The following is a 23627-nucleotide window of genomic DNA, read 5'->3' as shown; positions in this document are numbered from 1 at the left end:
TAAAACAGCCCCAGACCAACCCAAGAATTTTGACTGTGTCTACCTTATCGTCATGCTATCTGTTTTACTCTCTGGGCTGCCAATTCAGGAAAAAGTTGCTTTAAGAATATTTACATTCAAAACTCATTTGATGCTTCCCATCGACTTTTCTCTTTTTAAGTGGCATTAGGGAATTATTCTCCTCAAATCCTGCTTAGGTAGCTGTTTAGAGAGGCCTGTTTTCAAACTGTTCTGCTTAAGATGAATCAGAAAACATTGACTTCTGATGCTCTTCCTTAGAATTTTTGGGCCTCTTATTTGTAATTTTATTTACAAATTTCAAGAAGGACAAATTTTTATTTACAAATTACAAAAAGGACAAAGTTTAGTCCTTTTCACTGATGTAATTTTGAACATATGAGTTTATGTATTTTATCATCTATGAATTTATGTATTTACAATTCACCATAAAAATATATCGTGGTTATCAGAACACCTTTTAAAGCCCAATTTGAAACACTCTTGTCACAAAAACCAAAGAGGAGTTTCTAATACATTTTTATTTGTGCCATGAAATTATCACTTAGGATTTTCATATCAGTATTAGAAAAGTTGGCTAAATAACTGTTTCTTGTAGTGTTATGGGAATGAAATTTAATTATTACTGAAGGCTTTTTATTTTTCCATTTTTATTTTTATTTTAATACTTCTCTTAATTGTGTACATCGGCCTGTACACAAGGTGGTGTAAGATGTGAACTGCCTTTAATAACAAATAAAAAAGCAGTTTGTATTCAGCTTAAAATAGCCCACAGCTAAAATGAAGGCTATAGCTCTGCAGCCAACGAACCCAGAGAGAGTTTAATCATTTAGCCTGCAGATTACAATTTAAGGCATTTTTAGAGGATTTTCATATATATACATACACACACACATACACGTACACATATATAGATACTCTGGAATTTGCTTATTACTTATATAAATCACCTTTTAGTTTAGCAGAAAAGAACCAAGCTTTTTTGGTTCATTTTTACTTTTATACTATCTCAGCTTAGATTATTTTTAATGGGAGGTGGGAGTGGTATTTCTAGATGTAGCAAATGAGAAAAAAAATGCATTTTCAATTGTCAGTAATATTTAATTTCTATCGATAATTTCTTGATTGTTCTTCTGAAAAGCAAAGCTTTAATGTGTCAGCGTAAATTACAATACAAAAGAAATCAGAAATTATGTTGTTAATATTTCCCATTTTCAGATCTTACTGATTAGATTAGAGAAAAAATTATTCCTTATAATTTCACTGTAGAAAAGCTATATGTCTAGTCATACCACTACCTCGAAACGAAATTAGGGAGAAATGTTACTTAACATAGTGTTTGTGTATATATATATACGTGTGTGTGTGTATATATATATACGTGTGTGTGTATATACATATATATATATATGTATATACACACACACGTATATATATATACACACACACACGTATATATATATTTTGGTTTCTTTTTTTTTTTTGTTTTTTTTGAGAAGGGAAGGTGCAGCATCTAATTTTACCCATGATTTATTTTATTAGAAGCTCTTGTCAGGGAATTAAACTTTTTAGATCTGGGCATTGCCTTAAAAATACAAAGCCTATCATGATGACTGTCTTATAATAAAAATTAGACTGATTTTAATTTAAGGAGATTTATAAGTGGTTCTCTTAGGAATTTTGTTGTTTTATTCACCAAGTTAGTAGACCAATAGAAACATACCAATGACGTTTAGCTTGCAAGTTAATGAAAAACAAATCCCCTACTGAAATAAACTAGATTTTTTCTTTTAATATGGAGAGATCAAGTTCATGCCTAAGAAACTTTTCAAGGAGAAAACTCTACTAAATTTCTTTCTCATGTTTTTAAGATCAAATGCTTTCTATATCATGGAACTCACTTTTTTGGGGGAGAAATCTTGCCTTCTTAGAATTCACTAATGTCGTTTGTGAGATTGAACTTTTTTCAGTATGATATAAATGTTTAAAATAGAAAAAAAACGAAGGAGTCAGAAAAGCACTTTAATTTGAATGATTCATATATAGGCATCTTAAGAAACATGCATATTGTGCATGAGTAAACCATACCTATGTTGTAAAAGATGCTAAATCAATGTGTATTTAACTTCAGATGAAAGTCGCAGGGCAGAAGCAAGCATCTATTAGGGAAACATTGTATGGGGTTGCATTTGTGATGGGAATCCTAAGGAGCTTTCTGAATATGTTAACTTTTTTTGGATAACTCAGTGATGAAAGCTTACAGCCAGCGAGCAAGTGTATTTCTTAACACAAATTTGTAAGGACGTTTTTGATATCTTCATCTCTAATGTTTCAAAGAAGCTTTGTTAAAGTCCAGTTCCCGTAAAATGTCTACTTGCAAAGTGCCAGATCACAGGAAAAGAAGACTTTTAAATATTCAAGGAATATTTGTTTTTTAAGTAAAGCTTATAAAAACTGCCTGGCAAGCCTATTTTTAGGACACCAGATGCCTCCCTCCAATAGCACACCCCACCTTCTCAGAGAGGAGACACTACAAGGAAAATGGGTAATTAGATTTCTAACTGCAAATGATCAGTTTGTTATTTTTCTTTCCAAATACACAGATTAAGATAATAAAAGAAGTGACAGTGGATTCCTTCTGGAATTAACCGTTCTTCTCCAGCTTCTTCCTGGCATCAACAGCATTTGTGTGTTCTTCCGGCCTTGCCTGGGAGTGTATGTGTTTGTATATACAGGTTTCACTGGCAGGCCTAATTTCAGGATACATAATGCATGATTTTGAAACCAATTTGTTATTGTAATATTTTTTAGGAATGCATGGAGGTACTCAAGAGGAGAATGTTAAATTATACATGCATTGTGGCCAAGTGGATTCATTTAGCTCAGTCTGCAGGTGAATCTCCCCGTGACCTTGGCACTTGCTGGCTAGTATAGAATAACAATCAAAGCTTGGATTGGGAATCCGACCATTTCCAAATATTAACAACTTCTTTCAAAGGAAATGCTGATTTCAGCATTTATGGTAATGGAACATTGGTATCTCTTTCAGAGTTTTTAGGGGAGGGGGAGAAAAAAAAATGCCACAATCTTAATAGGATTAAAAGCCAGGCTTTTTATTTTCAAAATGCTAATTTGTTTTCTGTATTCTGTTTTCATATCGGGGGCTTGTTATTCGCTACCCTAGGACCCACAGACCACTGAAGACTCAGAATTGCGTTGGTACCAATAGGAAAGTGACATAAAAGGTTTCTATCTGAAAGGAATTCTGTATTCTTTCCAAGCCCATTTCCTCTTTTCTTATGTAAGTCAGCTTGGGGCAGAGCATTCAAGGTAGAGGGTGGGAGGGGACCAGTATGCTTCAAGTCCCTGGCCTGACTCCTATCTCCTTACCCTTCCACATTAGGGAACAAACTTGAATCATTAGGGGGGCATTAATTGAAGCAGCCTGTGACCCATATGAATCGGATGAACTGCCTGGGCTGGAAAAGTTTGGCCATGGAGCTGAGCGGCCTGAAGCACATGACATTCTGTAATCTGCTTATCTGGCAGGCTTTCGCCAGCAGCTCACCCATGGAGCGAACAGTGGGGCGGGGAGACTAGGCCAGAACTGAGACACTAATTTACCATGTAATTTGTTTTGAGATTCCTTTGATAGATTTCACTACCAAAGACATTTGCAGGAGAAGGGGACCTTACACCCTGACACCAGCCTGTTCTGGTGACTAGATAGGGCTACACCATGCCTGGGCCCGGTGATGACCTTGGTAATAGGACTCACCTGTCCTTACCTGCGCCTTCCCTCTCTTCTCTGTTTCTTTGCCTTTTCCTTTCCTGTCCAACCCAGGGAGGAAGAGAGAAAGTAGAAAATCGAGTTCCATGCAGGTTGATGAAAACCAGGTGTAGCAATCCAAAGAAGCAGGTAATTTTAAGTTTGAGTCTGTTTGGCAAATGAGGTGTCCCATTTGGGGTAATAGGTGTTCATGTTTTGGCCCAGCAGGTGTGCTAATGCAAGGCAGGTTTCCTTGAGCTGGCTTATTTAGGGGATGTTACAAATGGATAGACTATTTAAATGCCCACAAAGACATTAACAAACATACCCGAACTCTCAAAAACTGGAAAAAAAAATCAAAGGAAAAAGGTCCATGCTTTGGGTTTTGCTCACTTGTGCTTCAAATAGTTGTTTAATGACCTATAAAGTCACTTTTGTAAGAAAAGAAACATAAAGGAATTTGGTAACTAAAAAAATTTAAAGGGAGGGGGCTGCTGAGACATTTTCTTCCAGCTGCTGAAAGAAACTGAACTGGCTGTTTTCTGTGGTGTTTTGAATGGTATTTGTAGCATTCACTTTTTTTCCTTCCTTACCCACTTTGTTGGAGAATATAAATATTGAGGCTTTTTTTTTTCCCTGCCAGAACTGTTGGTTTGGTTGGGATTGTGTTTTGTTTTCTGTTAGAAGAAATGGCAGATAAAAGGGAGGCATCATCTACATTTTGCTTAGTACATTGGTTTCTATTCAGTGTCCTTTTGGGAAAAAAAAAAATTCCTTCAATTAGCATTTCTCACTGAAACAAAGAGTTTGCTCTGTTCAGTAAGGCTCATTACTGAAATATTCTAAGGTATATAACATTGCGGCCTATTGCCGTGAAAATGAGTTGTGAGTCATGTCTTAATTAAGGGGCTGTTTAGGCCAGAAGATACACAAGCAAATCCTGCCTTGGAATGGAAATGAAACAAATGGATGAAGCCTGTAAATGTCCCTCCAACTTTAAAAATATTCTCCATTTCCCCGTGCTGGTTAAATATGTACTGTGGAATCTGAAGAAAGAGAAGACACTGGACTTTGACCTTGGCCAACAGGATGCTCTGTTTACAGAAAATGCACCTGAAGTTGGCTCGTTTTATCCCAGTAGAGGAAGCACTACAGAGTGTTCTAAGGAAAGTAAATGAGGAAATCTTGTAGGGATGATAGTGGCTAATGGTTATCCAGCTTCTTTAAGTTCAGGGCAAGAGAACTTGGGCTTCAGCTTGACATGGAGAATTAGTTCAAAGGAAGAAAACCTGTTGGTGCTTGGAATGGATTACCCAGTATAGTGGGTTGAATAGCGTCCCTCCAAAATTCATGTCGACCCAGAACCTCAGAACGTGACCTTATATGGAAATAAGGTCTTTGCAGATGTAATTAGTTAAGGATCTTGAGGTGAAATTATCCTGAGTTGAGGGTGGATGCTAAACCCAGTCATTAGTGTTCTTATAAGAAAAAAGAGAGATATGACACACAGAGAGATACAGGGGGAAGCCATGTGAAGACAGAGGTAGGAAAGGGGGTGTTGGGTCTTCAAGCCAAGGAATGTTAAGGAGTTCTGGAGCCACCAGAAACTAGAAGATAGGCACGGAACAGATTCTCCCTCAAAACCTCCAGAAGAACTAGCCTTGCCAACACCTTGATCTCAGACTTGTGGCTACCAGAACTGAGAGACAATAAATTGCTATTGCCTTAAGCCACCAAGTTTGTGTTAATGTCAGGGCAGCCCCTAGAGACTAATACACCCAGAAATACAGCACCCATTTGGGGTATTTTAATCCTAACAGGAGATAAATCTGATTTTCATTTGCCATCTACAAAGGCCTCTTGGTCTCACTTGTATGGCACACAGTTTTACGGCGTAAGAGTACCCAGGGCTCTCTGACATGTCGAAACACATCTTCAGCTGGTATTAGGAGGGAGTAAAAAGACTGTTTCAACGAAGGTGCCCTGGGAATCTCAGGCTAGCCCTGGTTCACAGTTGTCAGGTTCTGGATTGAGCAGGAAGCTTCCAAAAAAGGTCCTCTACCCAAAGGGATACAAATCCAGATATTCGCATGAATGGTCTTTTCTCCAAGGGACCTAAAAAAAACTTTTGTCACTCTTATGCCCTAGAATTTGGCCAAAGAGCCCTGAGAACACAGATTTAAGTACCCACCTTTCCCCGATGCAGCAGTGCACGTTAGACACATACCATAGGTTGCATCGTGCTTTCAGAATGCCCCAGCTTGGCAGATGTTGATGGCAGCCAACTTGGAGAATGTGTTTACAAGAAGAGGAACTAACCTGTGTAGCAAAGAAGATCACTAAACCTACGCTTGGAAGTCTACAACCTAGACTGGTCTGGCTGACCTTGGACAAGTCATTTAACCCAGACAAACTTTATTTTCCTCATCTGTAAAAAGTGGGGCTAGCTCATCCTTCTCTGAGTTCTGAGGTCTAGATGAGATAATATGTATGAAAATAATTTGGAAATTATTAGGTGCCCTGCAAACCTTAAGTATTTGAGGTATCCATTAGGGAAAAGGACCCATAGTTCATTTTCTACCCCTTAGCACCACCTTGCATCCAAGCTTCAGCTCTTGAATTTTAGAGTCCTACATTACAAAATGGGCCAGAAGTCACTGAAGGATTCATTGAAGTTTTCTTCCTAATGCCATCAATGTGAAAACAAAAAGTAAAGTTGAATAAACTCTCTGTGACCCTCACTACTCCATACAATTATTACCAGATACAAATGTTAGACAGTAGATGTTTTCCTACTATTCTGAAGGCATGGCAACTGAGAGGTAACCCCAAACCCCAAACCCATCAATTTCAGTGTTTTTTTTTTTTTTCTTCTAAGAGAACAAAGAACTCCAAAGTTAAATACATTGCTTAGCTACCGGTATTTAATACCATGAGAGGATGGTGGAGAAACTGCTGTCTAATTCTTATATCCTGAGCAGGCTTGACCACCAAGAGCCACCTTAGCAGTATGATTCTGAAATATGGGGATTAAGAATGGGTTAGGTAGAAAACGGACCCAATTGAAGGTCTAATGCCAGGGGCTGGCTAGAGGCCCTGATCATAGGGTCGACTGGTATGTTGGGTCTGATCCATGCCCTTGTTTGTGTTGAGTTTGAACTAGTTGGAGTGATGATGACGCCAGATGGGTAAGAAGGAGGGCGTATAGGAGCCAGGGTCTTGGGATAGTGGCAATCACTGTAATCCAATGTAATGATGTTGACACTCACATCTTCAGGTGGTGGAACACTCAGTGTAACTTGAGGGTAGAGGGAGTGAGTCCTATCTTTAAGGGATGAAGCCAAGGATGGGCAATAGTGGAGATGAGGTAGCGCTTTCATCTTGGAAAGGAACTCCGTGTAAACCAAGGTACAGGGTGAGCTCATTGCTGCCACTGCGGGAGGGAAGTGCATTGCTGTCCAGGGAGGAGGCTGGGCTCAGCCCTGTAGGCACCAAGCCCTTGGTCCAGGGAAGCTGGGCTGTTGTGGAGAATGAGGACAGGGATCATGACACGTTGCCAGGTTAATGTTCCATGGACTCAGGATGGGGGCAGGTTGAACCCAGAGGTCAAAAGTCTTCTGGACTTTTAGACTTCTAGACTTGTGACCAGGTAAGAAGTAAATGCTTGACTCACCCTAGTTCCGTCCATGACTGAGTGATGAAACCATGCCCTAGCTTATGAATGTAATCTGTTAGACTTTGCCCTTGATTGACCTATCTCTAGTATGTGTCCTGTTTTAGACTGTAATGGAATCCATCTGTGAAGAATCTCATCCTCCTGCTTTTTTACTATAAAGAGAAATGCTTTGAGTCACTTGAGGATTTAATTTAGGGGTCTGCGTCTGACACTGTGTTATGCCGTTTCCTTCATGGGTATTTTGTGTTCCCACCTGGACTATAAGCTCTTTGAGGATAGAAAAAATTTTTTAAAAATTGTTTTTTCACTCTTGAAAAGAACAATCCCAGGACTCGAAAACAAGACAGACTAAGAACTGAAGCCTGCATACATGACCTATTCTTGGTGACACCCAATTGCTTTCTGTGGCCAGGAGTGGGGGGTGAGAGGAGGCTAGGGGGTGATAGTATACTTAGATTATTGCTGTTTTACTCAGCATGGAGCCAGGTAGCAACCAATCACAGCCCCTAATACTGGAGATTATCACATGTGACATTAATGCATGTGAAAATTGGACCTTTAAGACTGCACATTTAGAGGCCAATCATCCTCTTTAATATCCCCTCCAACAACCAAGTCTTGGTCTTTGCCTTCATTTGTAAAGACTGTGGGTACTGCTGGTTAACTGAAAATTTCCAGCGATATTTTGAATCACTGGCCTAGAACTGTGACTGAACGGTTTACGGTGTTTCAAGCGAAGGCCTTCTTTAATGGAGGCAAGCATTTTCTCCTTATCTTCCTGTAATGGCACAGTAGTTTTGCTAGGGGGTGGATTCTGAAGTATCACTTAACAGCAATCTATTTCCTTAAGATTCCTGATAACATGGTTTGTATTTCACCACTAATAAATAGGACCAGTTTTGGAGAAAGGCTTTTAAAAACACAGAAGCATTGGATTTGCCTGTACTTAAAAGAAAAAAAAAAAAAAAATATATATATATATATATATATATAAAATTTTGGTTTTTGACCCTTTCATTGTCATTTTAAAGCCATCTTTGAAAAGGGAGACATCTTCCCTGTCCTTTCTCCTGAAACAAGTGAGCAAAGATGCTTCTCACGGCCTCTTCTGAGATGCATCCTGTCCTGGCACTTTGCAATTTGGAACTGCAGGGAATGGCCTTCACCCTAGAATATTTTAGCAACTACTTTGACAGAGATATTCCTAAGACAGATGCTAACCTGGTAGATACTAGGAAATATTCAGATCCAAAATAGGTTCCCCATTTCTGGAACATTCTGCTTTAGTAGATAAATTTGCTGGACTGTCTTTGAAAGAGGACATTCATGATTGTATCCCGTCTGGATGTTTACACATAGGCCCACTCTTATCAGAAGAGTGGCTGTATAGATTTTTATTTTGCTCTTTTACTTGTTCAATATTCATTCATTCATTCATTCATATGGGCACTTTCTTCCCAAGCAGAGTTAATAAGGCAACAGGTGGGGACCCCGGGGACATCAGGAGCCTTATTTTTGTTTCTCAGAGTTGAAGTGCAGACATGCTCCAGGGTACAGAGGAGACCCACACAGACCAGCTCAGTCTTCCCAAAGCCCACAGGGATATGGATCAAATACACTGGGAGAGCCTGGAACAATTAAAATCAACTTTTGATTAGAATTAGTATCCTGGAACTCAGTAGTTTTGTTTCCTTTTCAAGAATAAGCCTACTTAGGTAATGAGATTTTGTTCTAATCTGAAGGGAAAGGAGAAAGCAATCACTGAGGGAAAATTAGTTGTCGTGAGTGAAATATAAGAACAATAAACCCTAATAATTTTGAATTTGATAAATGCCAAGTTTGTGATAATTTGACCTGGTTAGGAGAAATTTTAGGTTTCTGTTACCTTTGCACTAAGTTTGTAAATATGGACTGTGACAAACTGTGATGGAGCATTTCTAAACTAAAGGAACCAAATATTTTTAGGGGTTTGAGCTAATTAATTGTGATGTGCAAGGATTTAACATTTGTTTTCTATGTATCTTTTTTTTTTTAAGCAGAAACATGAGAAATGTTTACTTCTCATCGAAAGTGAAAACAAAGATAAAAAACAGGAAAACAGGATAGAGATTTTTTTTTTTTTAACATCTATGGAGTATAATTTCTTTACAATGGTGTGTTACATTCTACTTCATAACAAAGTGAATCACCTATACACATACATATATCCCCATATCTCCTCCCTCTTGTGTCTCCCTCCCACCCTCCAGTCCCACCCCTCTAGTTGGTAACAAAGCACTGAGCTGATCTCCCTGTGCTATGTGGCTGCTTCCCACTAGTTATCTATTTTACATTTGGTAGTGTATATATGTCCATGCTACTCCCTCACTTCGTCCCAGCTTACCCTTCCCACTCCCCATGTCCTCAAGTCCATTCTCTACGTCTCTGTTTTTATTCCTGTCCTGCCCCTAGGTTCTTCAGAACCATTTTTTTTTTTTTTTTTTTAGATTCCATACATATGTGTTAGCATACGGTATTTGTTTTTCTCTTTCTGACTTACTTCACTCTGTATGATAGTCTCTAGGTCCACCCACCTCACTACAAATAACTCAATTTCGATTTTTTTTTTATGGCTGAGTAATATTCCATTGTATATATGTTCCACATCTTCTTTAGCCATTCATCTGTCGATGGACACTTAGGTTGCTTCCATGTCCTGGCTATTGTAAACAGAGCTGCAATGAACATTGTGGTACATGATGCTTTGAATTATGGTTTTCTTAGGGTATATGCCCAGTAGTGGGATTGCTGGGTCGTATGATAGTTCTATTTTTAGTTTTTTAAGGAACCTCCATACTGTTCTCCATAGTGGCTGTATCAATTTATATTCCCACCAACAGTGCAAGAGGGTTCCCTTTTCTCCACACCCTCTCCAGCATTTATTGTTTGTAGATTTTTTGATGATGGCCATTCTCACTGGTATGAGGTGATACCTCATTATAGTTTTGGTTTGCATTTCTTTAATGATTAGTGATATTGAACATCCTTTCATGTGTTTGTTGGCAATCTGTATATCTTCTTTGGAGAAATGTCTGATTGGCTCTTCTGCACATTTTTGGATTGGGTTGTTTGTTTTTTTGATACTGAGCTGCATGAGCTGCTTGTAAATTTTGGAGATTAATCCTTTGTCAGTTGCTTCATTTGCAAATATTTTCTCCCATTCTGAGGGTTTTCTTTTCATCTTGTTTATGGGTTCCTTTGCTGTGCAAAAGATTTTAAGTTTCATTAGGTCCCATTTGTTTCTTTTTGTTTTTATTTCCACTTCTCTAGGAGGTGGGTCAAAAAGGATCTTGCTGTGATTTATGTCATAGAGTGTTCTGCCTATGTTTTCCTCTAAGAGTTTTATAGTGTCTGGCCTTACATTTAGGTCTTTAATCCATTTTGAGTTTATTTTTGTGTATGGTATTAGGGAGTGTTCTAATTTCATTCTTTTACCTGTAGCTGTCCTGTTTTCCCAGCAGCACTTATTGAAGAGGCTGTCATTTCTCCATTGTATATTCTTGTCTCCTTTATCAAAAATAAGGTGACTATATGTGAGTGGGTTTATCTCTGGGCTTTCTATCCTGTTCCATTGATCTATATTTCTGTTTTTGTGCCAGTACCATACTGTCTTGATTACTGTAGCTTTGTAGTATAGTCTGAAGTCAGGGAGCCTGATTCCTCCAGCTCTGTTTTCCTTTCTCAGGATTGCTTTGGCTATTCAGGGTGTTTGTGTTTCCATACAAATTGTGAAATTTTTTGTTCCACTTCTGTGAAAAATGCCATTGGTAGTTTGATAGGGATTGCATTGAATCTGTAGATTGCTTTAGGTAGTATAGTCATTTTCACAATGTTGATTCATCCAATCCAAGAACATGGTATATCTCTCCATCTGTTCGTATCATCTATAATTTCTTTCATCAGTGTCTTATAATTTTCTGCATACAGGTCTTTTGTATCCTTAGGTAGGTTTATTCCTAGATATTTTATTCTTTTTGGTGCAGTGGTAAATGGGAGTGTTTTCTTAATTTCACTTTCAGATTTTTCATCATTAGTGTATAGCAATGCAAGAGATTCCTGTGCATTAATTTTGTATCCTACTACTTTACCAAATTCATTGATTAGCTCTAGTAGTTTTCTGGTAGCATCTTTAGGATTCTCTATGTATAGTATCATGTCATCTGCAAACAGTGACAGCTTTACTTCTTCTTTTCCAATTTGGATTCCTTTTATTTCTTTTTCTTCTCTGATTGCTCTGGCTAAAACTTCCAAAACTATGTTGAATAACAGTGGTGAGAGTGGACAACCTTGTCTTGTTCCTGATCTTAGAGGAAATGGTTTCAGTTTTTCACCACTGAGAGCAATGTTGGCTGTAGGTTTTTCATATATGGCCTTTATTATGTTGAGGTAAGTTCCCTCTCTGCCTACTTTCTGGAGGGTTTTTATCATAAATGGGTGTTGAATTTTGTTGAAAGCTTTTTCTGCATCTATTGAGATGATCATATGGTTTTTATCCTTCAATTTGTTAATATGGTGTATCACATTGATTGATTTGCATATATTGAAGAATCCTTGCATTCCTGGGATAAACCCCACTTGATCATCGTGTATGATCCTTTTAATGTGCTGTTGGATTCTGTTTGCTAGTATTTTGTTGAGGATTTTTGCATCTATATTCATCAGTGATATTGGTCTATAGTTTTCTTCTTTGTGACATCTTTGGTTTTGGTATCAGGATGATGGTGGCCTCATAGAATGAGTTTGGAAGTGTTCCTCCCTCTGCTATATTTTGGAAGAGTTTGAGAAGGATAGGTGTTTGCTCGTCTCTAAATGTTTGATAGAATTCGCCTGTGAAGCCATCTGGTCCTGGGCTTTTGTTTTAATCACAGTTTCAATTTCAGTGCTTGTGATTGGTCTGTTTATATTTTCTATTTCTTCCTGGTTGAGTCTCGGAAGGTTGTGCTTTTCTAAGAATTTGTCCATTTCTTCCAGGTAGTCCATTTTATTGACATATAATTGCTTGTAGTAATCTCTCATGATCCTTTGTATTTCTGCAGTGTCAGTTGTTACTTCTTTTTCATTTCTAATTCTATTGATTTGAGTCTTCTCCCTTTTTTTCTTGATGAGTCTGGCTAATGGTTTATCAATTTTGTTTATCTTCTCAAAGACCCAGCTTTTAGTTTTATTGATCTTTGCTGTTGTTTCCTTCATTTCTTTTTCATTTGTTTCTGATCTGATCTTTATGATTTCTTTCCTTCTGCTACCTTTGGGATTTTTTTGTTCTTCTTTCTCTAATTGCCTTAGGTGTAAGATTAGGTTGTTTATTTGAGATGTTTCTTGTTTCTTGAGGTAGGATTGTATTGCTATAAACTTCCCTCTTAGAACTGCTTTTGCTGCATCCCATAGGTTTTGGGTTGTCGTGTTTTCATTGTCATTTGTTTCTAGGTATTTTTTAATTTCCTCTTTGATTTCTTCAGTGATCTCTTGATTATATAGTAGTGTTTTGTTTAGCCTCCATGTGTTTGTATTTTTTACAGATTTTTTTCCCTATAATTGATATCTAGTTTCATAGCATTGTGGTCGGAAAGATCCTTGATACAATTTCAATTTTCTGAAATTTACCAAGGCTTGATTTGTGACCCAAGATATGATCTATCCTGGAGAATGTTCATGAGCGCTTGAGAACAAAGTGTATTCTGTTCTTTTTGGATGGAAGGTCCTATAAATATCAATTAAGTCCATCTTGTTTAATGTATCATTTAAAGGTTTGTTTCCTTATTTATTTTCATTTTGGATGAACTGTCCATTGGTGAAAGTGGGGTGTTAAAGTCCCCTACTGTGATTGTGTTATTGTTGATTTCCCCTTTTATGGCTGTTAGCATTTGCCTTATGCATTGAGGTGCTCCTATGTTCGGTGCATAAATATTTACAATTGTTATATCTTCTTCTTGGATTGATCCCTTGATCATTATGTAGTGTCCCTCTTTGTCTCTTGTAATAGTCTTTATTTTAAAGTCTATTTTGTCTGATATGAGAATTGCTACTCCAGCTTTCTTTTGATTTCCATTTGCATGGAATATGTTTTTCTCTTCCCTCACTTTCAGTCTGTATGTGTCCCTAGGTCTCAAGAGGGTCTCTTGTAGGCAGCATATATACAGGTCTTGTTTTTGTATCCATTCAGCCAGTCTGTGCCTTTTGGTTGGAGCATTTGATCCATAAACATTTAAGGTAATTATCAATATGTATGTTCCTATTACCATTTTCTTAATTGATTTTGGTTTGTCATTGTAGGTCTTTTCCTTCTCTTGTGTTTCCTGCCTAGAGAAGTTCCTTTAGCATTTGTTGTAAAGCTGGTTTGGTGGTGCTGAATTCTCTTAGCTTTTGCTTGTCTGTAAGTGCTTTAATTTCTCCGTCAAATCTGAATGAGATCCTTGCTGGGTAGAGTAATCTTGGTTGTAGGTTCTTCCCTTTCATCACTTTAAATATGTCCTGCCACTCCCTTCTGGCTTGCAGAGATTCTGCTGAAAGATCAGCTGTTAACCTTATGGGGATTCCCTTGTATGTTATTTGTTGCTTTACCCTTACTGCTTTTAATATTTTTCCTTTGTATTTAATTTTTGATAGTTTGATTAATATGTGTCTTGGTGTTTTTCTCTTTGGATTTATCCTGTATGAGACTTTCTGTGCTTCCTGGACTTGATTGACTATTTCCATTCCCATATTAGGGAAGTTTTCAACTATGATCCCTTCAAATATTTTCTCAGTCCCTTTCTTTTTCTCTTCTTCTTCTGGGACCCCTATAATTCGAATATTGGTGCATTTAATGTTGTCCCAGTGGTCTCTGAGACTGTCCTCAATTCTTTTCATTCTTTTTTCTTTATTCTGCTCTGTGGTAGTTATTTCCACTCTTTTATCTTCCAGGTCACTTATCCATTCTTCTGCCTCAGTTATTCTGTTTTGATTCCTTCTAGAGAATTTTTAATTTCATTTATTGTGTTGTTCATCATTGTTTGTTTGCTCTTTAGTTCTTCAAGGTCCTTGTTAAATGTTTCTTGTATTTTTCCATTCTATTTCCAAGATTTTGGATCATCTTTAATATCATTACTCTGAATTCTTTTCAGGTAGACTGCCTATTTCCTCTTCATTTGTTTGGTCTGGTGGGTTTTTACCTTGCTCCTTCATCTGCTATGTGTTTCTCTGTCTTCTCATTTTGCTTAACTTACTGCATTTGGGGCCTCCTTTTTGCAGGCTGCAGGTTCGTAGTTCCCATTGTTTTTGGTGTCTGCATCCAGTGGGTAAGGTTGGTTTAGTGTGTTGTGTAGCGTTCCTGGTGGAGGGGACTGGTGCCTGTGTTCTGGTGGATGAGGCTGGTTCTTGTCTTTCTGGTGGGCAGGACTGCATCTGGTAGTGTGTTTTGGGTTGTCTGTGACCTTATTATGATTTTAGGCAGCCACTCTGCTAATGCATGGGGGTTGTGTTCCTGTCTTGGTGTTTGTTTGGCATAGGGTGTCCAGCACTGTAGCTTTCTGGTCATTGAGTGGAGCTGGGTCTTAGCGTTGAGATGGAGATCTCTGGGAGAGCTTTTGCCATTTGATATTACGTGGAGCTGGGAGGTCTCTGGTAGACCAATGTCCTGAACTCAGCTCTCCCACCTCAGAGGCACAGGCCTGACACCTGGCCAGAGCACCAAGACCCTGTCAGCCACACAGCTCAGAAGAAAAGGGAGGAAAAAGAAAGAAAGAAAGAAAGAAATAATAAAGTTAAATAAAGTTATTAAAGTTAAAAAAAATTATTAAAAATAAAAAAATTATTAAGTCATAAAAAAGGAAAGAAAGAAGAGAGCAACCAAACCCACAGACAAATCCACAAATGATAACAAGCACTAAAAACTATACTTAAAAAAAAAAAAAAAAAGGACAGATAGAACCCAGGACAAATGGTAAAAGCAAAGCAATACAGACAAAATCACACAAAGAAGCATACAGATACACACTCACAAAAAGAGAAAAAGGAATAAAAGAAACATATATATGTATAGATAAAAAAATAAAAGGAAGAGAGTGACCAAATCAATAATCAAATCTACCAGTGATAATAACCTCTAAATACTAAACTAAGATAAACATAAAACCAGAAACAAATTAGATGCAGAAAGCAAACCCCAAGTCTACAGTTGCTGCCAAAGTCCACTGCCTCAATTTTGGGATGATTCGTTGTGTATTCAGGTATTCCAGAGATGCAGGGTACATCAAGTTGATTGTGGAGATTTAATCCGCAGCTCCTGAGGCTGCTGGGAAAGATTTCCCTTTCTCTTCCTTGTTCGCACAGCTCCTGGGGTTCAGCTTTGGATTTGGCCCCACCTCTGCCTGTAGGTCGCCCTCTGGCATCTGTTCTTTGCTCAGACAGGACGGGGTTAAAGGAGCAGTGGATTAGGGGGCTCTGGCTCACTCAGGCCAGGGGGAGGGAGGGGTACGGAATGAGGGGTGAGCCTGCAGCAGCAGAGGCCGGCATGATGTTGCAACAGCCTTAGGTGCGCCGTGTGTTCTCCTGGGGAAGTTGTCCCTGGATCGCGGGGCCGTTGCAGTGGTGGGCTGCACAGGCTCCCGGGAGGTGCGGTGTGGATAGTGACCTGGGCTTGTACACAGGCTTCTTGGTGGCTGCAGCAGCAGCCTTAGCATCTCATGCCCGTCTCTGGGGTCTGAGCTGATAGCTGTGGCTCATGCCCATCTCTGGAGCTCATTTAGGCGGTGCTCTGCCTTCTGTGGGCAGACAGGGAAGGAATCCCCTCTCCTCGTGCACCCCAAAACAGTGGTCTCTTGCCTCTTAGGCAGTTCCAGACCTTTTCCTGGACTCCCTCCCGGGTAGCTGTGGCGCACTAGCCCCTTCAGGCTGTGTTCATGCGGCCAACCCCAGTCCTCTCCCTGGGATCTGACCTCCGAAGCCTGAGCCTCAGCTCCCAGCCCCCATCCGCCACAGCAGGCGAGCAGACAAGCCTCTTGGGCTGGTGAGTGCTGGTCAGCACCGATCCTCTGTGCGGGAATCTCTCTGCTTTGCCCTCTGTACCCCTGTTCCTGCGCTCTCCTTCGTGGCTCCGAAGCCTCCTCCCCGCCCACTCCCCATCTCCGCCAGTGAAGGGGCTTCCTAGTGTGTGGAAACTTTTCCTCCTTCACAGCTCCCTCTCACTGGTCCAGGTCCCGTCCCTATTCTTTTGTCTCTGTTTTTTCTTTTTTCTTTTGCCCTACCCAGGTACGTGGGGAGTTTCTTGCCTTTTGGGAGGTCTGAGGTCTTCTGCCAGCGTTCAGTAGGTGTTCTGTAGGAGTTGTTCCACATGTAGATGTATTTCTGATGTATTTGTGGGGAGGAAGGTGATCTCCACGTCTTACTCCTCTGCCATCTTGAAGGTCTCCCAGCTACATAACTTTTCTCAGGTCTTTCACTTAGAAAGAGTTCTTTTAGTTTTGGTGATTTAGGTAATTGTGTATACAATAAAAGTGGTAAAACTACTTTTTTAAATTAAAAAAATCTAAAATTCAGATGTTTCATGAAGAATGACTTTATTACACAGTTCACATCTGTACATTTATGGAAACTGAAAGATGTTGCCTTCAGTCTACTATCAGTAGAAACTTTTAGAACTCCAGTCTCCTGCCTCTGAAAATCAAATTGTTTCAAATTTAGTAGGGGGTTGTCAGATTTAGCAAATAGAAACACAGAACATCGAAATTAATTTGAATTTCAGGTAAATAACAATTACTTTTTTTAGTATAAGTATGTCCCATATTTGGACATACTTATACTAAATATTGTATACCAAATATACTAAATATTTTATTACATTACCTATATATAATGCATCCTGTATTTTATCTGGTAACTTTAGGGAAATTACCAGGGAAAATTAGGGAAAGATTTAGATTGTGTTTATTCATCTTCTCTGATGATTTCATACTATTTTGCCTGTTTAATCAAACCTTCCAAGATATCTGTAGTTTAAACAAGGAACAGAGTAACACCTCCAAGTCTCATGGAGTATCTGAACTTGGCCTGTCTCTGACCCAATGAACCATGAAGTAGAAACAGTGACACAAGTGAAATTTCAGAGGGCATATCACAGACATATCACTTCCCCATCTCCTGGTTATGGGACCTTATTTTTAAATTACAGGTAGTGTCCATATGTACCATGTGCTGTTGATCCAAGTAGAGTTTGGAGACTCCTTCAGAATCCCCATCCAGGGCCACTCCTTAGCACCTCGGAATTCCACGGGGATTTTATCATTCTGACCTGGACCCGCTCCCAACACTCTCCTGGCAATTGAGATGGTAGCGATGATGATTCAGGCTCTATGAAGTACTGACTTGATGGGGTAACATAAGAATAGAACTACAGAGCCATAAATGTAGAGAACAAGCACGAAATCAGTGGGAATCTTGGCATCCAAAAAGCATTTAAAAAATCATCCCTGTCAGTGTCTTTATGATAAAATAGCGTTGATTTTTTTTAAAGGACTTTGCAACCATTTCCAAGCACTAAGCACTGACACGTGTAATAACGGGTTCTGTTTTTGTTTCCTCTGCTACCTGTGCGTGTGGGTGGCGGGGAGGAAGAGGAGCTTGATTTTTAGTGTGATATTTACCTAGCGATAATAAACTGAAAATCTTTTGCATATCTGTGGTCCCTGAAATAGGCTATGAAAAGATTTCTGTAATTGGGAAATCATCAGCATCTTCTGACTTACTTAACATTTGGTGCAAAAACCAGTCAATAGAAAAGAAGGGAAAGCCAAACAGGGGAAAATTTGACAGATAAGCTTTGGATCAGCATAGCACTGGGTTTTCCACCCCCACCTCCAGGTCTTCAGTGGATGAAATGTCAAATGCAGCAAGCCCTTTAATTCTTCTATTAAATCCAGCTTTTAATAACAAGCATCCTGGAAGAGGAACAGATAATATTTGTCTTATGAAATGTAACGGCCAGCTCCCTTCTCGAACACAAACCTACCCACAGGACTTTATCGTGGGCTCAGCCCTGACGAGTTTGCAAACACTCCAGCTTGTCAATTAATCACATACAGATGCTTCTTCTGAACAGTTTTCTCACTGTCCCTGCATCCCTTCCCATGGAGGGGTTGGTGGAGGACGGGAGGACTGGGGAGAGCCAGAGTCTGCCAAAGGCCTTTTTATTCCAAGAAGTTCTGCCATGTTTTCTTTATAATTCTGTATTTGTTTCAATCATGGAGCATTTGCACTGGCCAGCAAGGAAGCATGAAGGGGAGGGAAGATGCCCGTCAGACACAGCTACTTAGATGCAGCATCTAGACCTTAGAAAAGCATGTGTGTCTTCACTTCCATCCTTCACTCTTCTGACAACTCAGGTGGCCCGCTGTCTCATAAGTTGAACTTGGAAGGATGCACAGACCTGAGAGCGATCTGAATGAGGGTAATTCCATCATGTCCCAGTGTCACAGGGCTATTTCCTGCAGTTAGATTCAGCATCTAACAGTGACCTGCCAATGAAGGCCTTGACTTATATTCAGAAATGGGTTGGGGGGATGGCAGGGGGCAGAGAAGGTAGAAGAGGAAAATAGAAATAAAGGAGTTCTCTTTGTGTATTGGGAGGGGGCTGTGAATGGAGAGCCCATCCTCAGTGGTTTTAGTTTCGCCCCTTCACAGTGGTCTTGCACACCACTGTGTCCTCTGGACGGCCACCGGCACGTCCTCACACCCACCACTGCCATGCTGACACTGTCACTGAGAACACCGCAGCTTTCTCTATTTGATCAACTTGTCCCCATCTGCTCTGGCAACGAGAGGTAAGTGGCCCCGGCAGTTACTCCAGGCATCGTGTAAAAATCTCGAGCTTCAATACTGTTTGACAAGAGAAGGAATTGCCCTACCCGCACATGGCGCTAGTATTTGGAAGTGCTTTCCTTTAGAAAATTCCAGGTGCCTTTGCTCTCTGAACACACAAACCATTTATGAGGCAAAGTTGTCCTCGTTTATAGGGGGTCTGTTTTCTTTCTTTCCCTGTTGAAGAAACCTGTTATTCAGTGGGCTGTAAAATGGAAAGTAAAGATCAGAGGTAGTGGAAATAATATAATGTACCTAGGTAGAAACATTAGAACTCTCCCATAAAACATAAGGCATTTAGAAATTTTCACTCTATTATTTCACTATGGCCTGTTGGGAAGCTTTTCTTCCTCCTGGTTCTTTTGACCTTGTTCTGGGACATCTTAAACGGGTGTTCTCCATGCCTTTACCTCTCAGCTTACTAAAGGACAGAGTGCCCGATGAGAACCACTTTGAGTAGTTAAATTTGATTTTCTTAGTTACAATTGCTTTGATACAGACTGACATGTTATGTCTCCACTGAGAGACTCCAGAATGGCTTTGGTCTCCACCTGGCCATCCTGAATGCTGTGATTTGGGGGTTTTTGTATAGTGGGTAAGTTTTTTATTTTTTCGCTTAAAAAATTTTTTCCAGCCTACCAATTGTCTATCAGATAGTACAGTACTAACAGATTTTTATTTTCCCAAAGCTCCATTTCTCTCTGCCTTCAAGTCTTGCTTCTTTGACTGTGTCAGGAAACCTTTGTTCCCTGGGTGCTGTCCACCTTTGGGCAACCCCATCACATATGTGTTCCTAATGGTCTGCCTCCCGCCACAGCTGACCAGGCATCAGGGTCGACCACGCTGTGGGCCCTAACTCATCCTGCCCATCCTTGAATCATCATCTGTCTCAGTTCACTGAGACCTTCTTAGAGCCAGTCTTGTTTTAAAACAAAGCCTCCAGCAGAAGATATTCAGCAAGCAGCGTCCAGAGGGTGGGTAAGGCCACCCACTCAACATGAGACATCAACCCAGCTTGAATTGAGTCACCTCTCAGAACTCCTTCCTCTGGTCCATCAATATCATCTTTCCTTTCTCTCTATCCTCCTTCCTAACCACTTCCCGCTTCCTCCCAGTAAAACCCCAATAGGTTTCTCTCTGGAGAACAATAAGGCCCCGTCTTTGGTGCCCATCCAGGGCTCAGAGGAAAAGTTGAGGTCAGCGTGGCAGGCTGTACAGCTTTCTTTTGAGGCAAACAGATGGTGAAGGTTAAATGACAGCTCTCTGACTGCCTCTTTTGAAGTAATTGGAGATAATTTGTATTTTGAATCAGAACTTGACCATTGTCAGAAGGGAAGAAGGTTAATATGGAAACGATTTTACATTAGCCTCTGTTTCTTGCGCTGCCCCCTCCCCACTTCTTTCTTTCTCTGCTTCGGATCCTTGTTTCTTTAATCCTTGCTCCAGGCAATTGGTGAGATTGTCTCTGGGCTCCATGTGCCTCGTTTTAGGCTGTGGCTGTCATGAAAGCCAACAACAGCTTATTAAGGCCAGTGATAATCTCTTCTACTGATGCATTGTTGCTTTCCAGAGGTCCAATTAAGGCCTCGCATGGGAAATAAGATCTTGTAAACCTATGGCTCCTTACCTAGGACAGTTTGCAAACAAATGCATAGACTGCTTCCTCATTTCTGCTTCCAGAACGCAAACTGATTTCATATCTCAGAGAACAGTGTATCTGCACGAAAAAAGGGACATTCTTGTCTTTCACTGCCTGCTACCCTTCCTCTCCAGACACTTAAAAAAATTTTTTTAATTTCAAAGCCTGGCTTTGGACCCCACCTCTGATGTGAATCATGGTATTGTTTACCTCTGAACTGCATCCTTTAAAGAATTTACAGTACTTCCTGAAATCCCACTCTGGGAGGGAAGGGGAAGTAAGCCCCTGAAAAATAAGAAATTCTTTGCATGTTCTGGAAGAGAGACTTAAGGGAGTAGTAGCCTGTGGATTTCCCCTCTTCCTATCCCCATCATAAATTTGCCCAGAGCCAGCAGGTTCTTAAAGTAAAAGTGAACAGGGAAGGAAGTTGATATTATTGTCACTTAGGAGGAATATGGGTAGAAAAGATGCTGCCTTTTGGAGGTGGCTATGATATTAATCTAGCCAATTCATAAGTGCACCATCCGGGTATTACCAGGAACCAGGGACACTGGTGAAGGGCAGGCATGTTATAATTTACTGGCATATTGTACATTAAGCGTCATGTGCACAGCTTATGAGAATAGGGGTGCCCACACTGTCATAGGCAGGCACTGTCCCTCACAGTCTGGTCCAGGGTGTGCCAGTTAGGTTGAGTAGTTAGTTACCTGCACATCCCATGTCTCCCAAGTGTCAGCAATAGGAGGGAAATCTGACCACCAGTTGGGTGAAGATGAAACTCAGTCCCTTCTATATTGAGGTCTGAAAAGCAAGAAGTTAGCAATCCTGTGCCATAAAAAGAATCTGGATATAATAACTAAATTAAAAAATAGAAGTTTTATTTGATGCCACCACACAAAGTTGTTTTTTTTTTTTTAATAGATCTTTATTGGAATATAAACACAAAGTTTTAATCCCTAGAATTCAGAGAGAAGGAGCAAAAGCGGAGACTGAAGTCTGTCTACAGCATGTTTCAGTGCTTTTTGCAACAGAAGTGCCGAAGGCAATATTGTATTTTATTCATATACGTCAGGTTTATTATGAAGCACATTTTTTCCCCGCTAACTTAAAGAAGATATTGTCGTGTTATCCCTGGCTTTTTCTTAACCATCCAAAGTAAAGAAATGGCTGCAAAACCTTTAGAAGCAATTCAAGTACCTCAGTCGCTTTCATCAGATGTTCTCTGTACAAGGAAAAGAAAAAAAATCGTTCTATCTTTTTATTTTTACTTTGCTTTAATCTTATTTGATGATGTCTCAACAGGCTGGGACATGCTTTCTTGGATGGCAATTTCACTGCACCATATGTGTCTCTCACAAGATAGCAGAGTGAGATGAATCTTGGCAGGAAGAGAACTAAACACATCGACAAAGAAAAGAAAAAAATTATTTACTTAACTCCCTGTTGCCTGCATACATTTTCCCCCCTTGTACTCCAACTCCCAGTGCAGTAGTTCAGAATTAGTTTGTTATAAATAACTGTGTGAAATGCAGGCCTCCATTTATCACTTTTTCTGATCACCTGCCCTAGTTCTTCTGAAAGCCCACATTAAGCATTTCAGTGACCAGATGATGAAGGTGTATGGAAAGAGAAAATCTGGTTCCCCCCCTAGACCTTCTATGTGGGAGGAGCCCCAGGCCTGCCCCTAGAAGCAGCAAGAGTCCCTCCCTCCCCAGCCTGTAGTCGGTGATGAACCTGGGGTCCTCTGCCATCTAGTCAGGAGGGATCCTCTGTTCTGCTGCACAACCTGTCACCATCTTGCCCTCAAGTTGCTTTGGACATTGGGTGGCCTTCAGGTCATCATAAACTGATTAACATGACTAGTCTATGTAGGATAGATTAGTCTAATAACTGCCAAATAAATAGAAAGAAGTGATTGCAAGTGACATGGGGGTGACTAGTTGGTTTGGAAATGGCTCTGATATATCAGAGTTCCATCACTTTCATCATAGGGACCAAGAGCTGTTTCAAAGGACAGGCCAGAGTCCTGGTGTGAACTTGTTGGTCACCTTTAGATGGGGAAGGGGGCTTGTTTGCTGTAATGTATTAGGTCACGGGGGCTAGAGTTCCTGATGACAATGTTAAAATGCTGAAATATGTATATTTGTATACTGTGTGATGTTTTCAGAGAATAGCCTAGTGACCTTGCTGTGACCTCTAGTGGCCTCTAGTGACATACAGCACAGAGAATGGAGTTCAGTGAGCTATTTCAAAATGTGCTGAGATTTAAATGAAATCCAAAACTTAAATAAAATATACAAATAAGGAATACTTTAGCCATCTTTGAGAAAAAAGAAGGTACAAAACTTCTTTTTCAGGTATCAATTTAAAATGTTTGGCAGTATTATGTTATGGGGGTAAAATTTCCATGTTTGATTTTTCATAGGGATGATGAGAGAGTGGAACATGCTGCGCCTGTCACCCTTGGGGGTCAGATTCACAGGTGATGTGATTAGGGCAGTTAGCAGAGCACGGCGATATGTGACAAAGGGTGCTTGAAGAATTAAGTTTCCCGGGAATACTCAGGCTTGTGAACACAAGTGGTATCATGAGAAGATGACTTAGGTCACAAGAAAAGAGAGTCAAATTCAGAATTAGCCGCCTGCAGATGTGCATGT

Source organism: Balaenoptera borealis, assembly GCF_965194805.1.
Source record: "Balaenoptera borealis genome assembly, chromosome: 19".
Taxonomy (NCBI): domain Eukaryota; kingdom Metazoa; phylum Chordata; class Mammalia; order Artiodactyla; family Balaenopteridae; genus Balaenoptera; species Balaenoptera borealis.
This window is presented reverse-complemented; position numbering follows the sequence as displayed.